The sequence below is a fragment of the Rhea americana genome, unplaced genomic scaffold (genome assembly GCF_003343005.1).
Source record: "Rhea americana isolate MKP2758 unplaced genomic scaffold, rheAme1 scaffold_313, whole genome shotgun sequence".
Classification (NCBI taxonomy): Eukaryota; Metazoa; Chordata; class Aves; order Rheiformes; family Rheidae; genus Rhea; species Rhea americana.
Genome location: NW_028186439.1, coordinates 292,999 through 297,273, shown reverse-complemented (window position 1 = coordinate 297,273; position 4,275 = coordinate 292,999).

The following is a 4,275-nucleotide window of genomic DNA, read 5'->3' as shown; positions in this document are numbered from 1 at the left end:
CCCCCTAGCCCCTTCCCCCCCTAGCAGGGGCGAGCAGGTGGGGGCGCCCCCCTGGGGCTGCGCCAGGGGCAGCGCCGCGAGATGGCGGCGGCGCGGGCGGCTCGGCGCGACCGCTGCGGCCCTCGCCGTGGCCGGCGGCTCCCGGGAGGGAAGCCCGGTGCGGGCAGTGCTGCCGGGCCGGGGCTGCCTTGGCGCAGGACGTCGCCCTGTTATCGGGGGGGGGGAGGAGGCGGGAAAGGGCCCGATGCTGCAGACGTGGCCAGTCGCGTCACTGCTTCCAGCGAGGTCGTTTGTAGCGGGTTACGCTGATCCCTGAAGACACTCCCCGCCCCCGGCGGCCTCTGGGATCAGCCCGCGAAGGGGGCGGTCGGTGTTAGCCGGGCTTTTCCAGGGTCACACCTGTAACTTGCTTGTGCCCAGGTGATTCCTCACTGTGCCCTTCCTAGCGCGTAGCAGGACTGCAGCACGGGGGTAGCTCTGGTGCTCCAGAGGCAGCTTAAAACTTCCCTTGAAATAACTGTAGTTTGGCCCAGATAGCAAAACAACAACAAAAATCCCTTTTGTTGCTGCTTAGTTTCCTGTCAGCATCATTTTCAAGATCTCTTCAACTACTGTGGTTGCAGACGTTGCAGAAGCTATTTTTTCTTCAGAAATGCTTCTGTATTAACACACGAGTTGTCCTATGTTGTCCCTGATAAGGCTTTAGCAAAGATTMTTCTCTGACGCAGGAGCAAGTGAGGCCACGTGGGATTATGCAGTTTTCTTTTAAGACCTTTTTTTGGCTTGAAACAGACTTTGAAAGTTTTATTACAATGTAAAAAAAAAATGTATTACAATGTCTTTTCTCTACTCCCTGTATGTTCTCTTTTCAGCATTGAAGAGCAGTCCCTTGAAACATAAACCTAGATATATTTTCCAGTTTATTGCTCTTACAACTGTTTTTTTTTTTTTTTTTTTTTTTTTTTTTTTTTTTTTTTTTTTTAACATTTACCTGCATATGTGTGGGGAACAAGAGAAAACACAATTTTTATTTTTCATCAAACAGGAGATAACACACTGAAGAAACTGAGAAATGCTGCACTGGACACAGTACTGTTACTGACTTGGTTAGACACATTCCATTTTGCTGCAGATATCTTAGCATCCTTTGTGTTTTTATYTGGGACCCAAATCTATAAGCCCTAAGAACTCCCAACAAAGTCAATGGAAAATCCAAAGAGGAAAGATCTAACACTGAAGAAATTTGCACTTATTTTCTGCAGTATAGAAAATAAAGTTGAGAATACTGTGGTGCCCCAGCTTCTGCCACAACTGTGTTTTGTCTTGGGTATGAATGTATGTTTGGAACAAACTGTATTAATAGCCCTGCTATTTTTTGCATAAGATTTTAAGTGCACAATATAGAAAGCCAGAAATATTTCCAGAACTTTTTTTCTTTTTAACATATTCTAAGAATAAAATTTGTGTTTTTCAATACACTTACACAGAGGTAAAAAGTGACTGAAAGCAGTGGTGCTCAATTCAAATAAAAAAGGAAAGAGCAAAAACTTCAGATCATGAAATTCAACTCTCAGAACTTAGTTCTCCTACTTTGTAAAATGTTATTGCAGTTGATTAGGAAAGAGTTATACCTATGTATTTTACGAGGCTGGTGCACTAACCCAGCATTTCACACTTTTTCTGCTGGAGATGCTCCTGCCCCTCCCTGTGTGAGGTGGAAAATCACAACAGGCAGCAGTGCACTAAATCACTGCAAGGTGCATAACCCTGCAGGCAGATACCTAAAATATCTCCTGCCTGCCAAATCTCTYGTCTCTTCTGGGTGCGCACCTCTTTCTCGTAGTTTCACATGCACAGCTATCTATCTTTGGGAAAGCTTTGCTCACTGCAACTATCAAAAGAAGAAAAACTGTGAAAAGTTCCATAGATAAGCTGGTTCATGTCTCCAAGAAAAGGCTACAGGAACATATTAGTGAATGGGAACATAATAGAGCAAACAGTATGTTAACATATTTCTCCTTCCACGGAAACACAATTTATATGTATATTTGTCTATTTGCACAGTCATAATTGARTGCAAACCAGAATCTATCTCTGTTTCACACCAGACGAGCTGAGTATGATGCATCTTTGGAAAGCACTCTATAACACTTCCTGAAAGGTAGCAAAGCAGTGAAAAAGGTCGGTGAAAAGAGGAGATTATCAGTCAGCAAATCTGCAGATTTCCTTCGGATTGTTAGTATTAGTAACAATTGTGAATTAGGATTTAAATAGGTTATTCTTGCTTCAGTTTTATATCTATACTCCAAATATCAGATGAAAAATGCAAGGCTGGACTCAAAAAGCAGTAGAGGGATTACAAGCAATTTACTTATTCAGTGAAGAATGGAAAAAATGAATGATTAGACTGTAGCACTAATGGAAATTTTAAGTATTTACAAATAAGTATTTAACATCAAATTTAGTTGGTGCTTGATAAGTAAAGAACCCTACAATCAGAGCAATATAACTTAAAAGTAATTTATTTGCTCCTAAAGTTATAATTGAGTTTTTTATGTTTCCATGAACAAATTCCAATGTTTCCTTTCTGTTTTAGATTACAAAATTGATAGAAATTCCAGATATGACAAATAAAATGGATATACTGGATAGGAATTAGGGTAGATGTATATAGCAAAGTACAATGTCACATTGCTTAATTAAGCAAACTCCTTGTTTCAGCATCTGTGAATTCTTGTTAATAATTCTCTTTAGTTTGTGACTGCTAATACATTTCCTAATCCGCTGTGTCTGTCCCAGTCAGCTAACATCTGTCACATCGTGATTCAAGCAGTGGTTTTAACAGACGAGACTTCTCCATGTCTTGTTTTGCATCCGGCTTCTTTCACAGCCTCAGACTGCACAAGAACATAACGCAAGAGTCACAAAATGTTAGGSTCTCCATTCGCACTGTCGGTGTTTGAATCCAGTATCCGCTCTCCGAAACTCCCGGGCAGCTTTTGCCTATTGCAGAAAATGCCCCACAGCAGGAAGTACATTACGGAGCAAAGTTCCCTAGMGTCCCTAAGTGTGAGCAGGAACGGTTACTTTCAGGGGAAGTTGTTACAGTATGAAGAGAATAATAAAATATTCTTGGAGCCAAAGGAAAAGAGAGAAAGACTTAGCACCCCAGTGCAATGATGAAATGTTTCTGTAGACTACTGTGATCACGTTGTTTGGCTGCCTCTCAGACCCCCGTTTAACAGTTGCTGTAACCCTTTGACCAATTTCAGCCAAACTCTGGGAAAGCAGAAATCATAAATAAATGGAAATCCTACTAGTTTAGCATGGACAGGGGCGAGGAGGACTGAAACCTTTGCCTTTCTGAGGGAAATTTGCTGCGTGAGGTTGATAGTTTTGTGCACGGCTTGTCCTGCCAAGCGGGCAGGGAGTGACTGCCAGCCCGGCAGCCGGGCAGGGCACCCGCAGCTGGGGAACAGCGCACGTGCTGCCTCTTGCCCAACTTTTCCTCGGGGGGTGCAGGGAGAAATGAAGTTGCCGTGTATGGGAAATGGTATTGCAATTCAGAGATCCTAAGGGGACACACAGAGCTGGAGTTCTGGGGTGGGAGCAGGCATGGAAGAGACGACAACACTCCCTAGGAAACCAGGATTGCTTCATATTTCTGCACACTGGATGATTTGCTYAATCCAGCGAGTGATTTTCCATGCACAAATAACAAGCCAGATGTTTTACCCCTGTGGTCATTGGCTTTACAGATAGATCTGAAGAGTGAGCCCTGAACAGACAGGGAGTGCAGACCTGAGTCTTGAGGGAGCTCATCTCACCACAGTTGACCCAAGTCCAGGGTGATGGTAAATTGGAAAAGACGGTAAAAGATGTTTGAAGACATTTTACTTTACCTGGAGATGGGAGTACTCTGAGGATGGGCACTAGCACACAGGCAAACCTTGGCTCTTTTTGGAAACCRTGTTCATTACTGGCGTGTGATCCCTGTGCTACAAGCGAACTTRGCAAACACAGGTTTTGGAGCGCCCACGATGGCAGCTGAGGGCCCACAGCCAGTGTAAGCACATGGCCCCCTGTACAAGAGCTTTCCATGGAAATAAAACTCACTGAAATGCAGAGCGTTGTGCTGCCAGGGAAGGGGTCTGCTGAAAAATATGGGCAACCCTAGAGGGCTCCAATCTACATCCCACCACGAGCTACCGCAGGGACCTGAACGCGATGGCARCTTGCAACCTGTAGCATCCGAACCACACGCAGCTTGGCCAT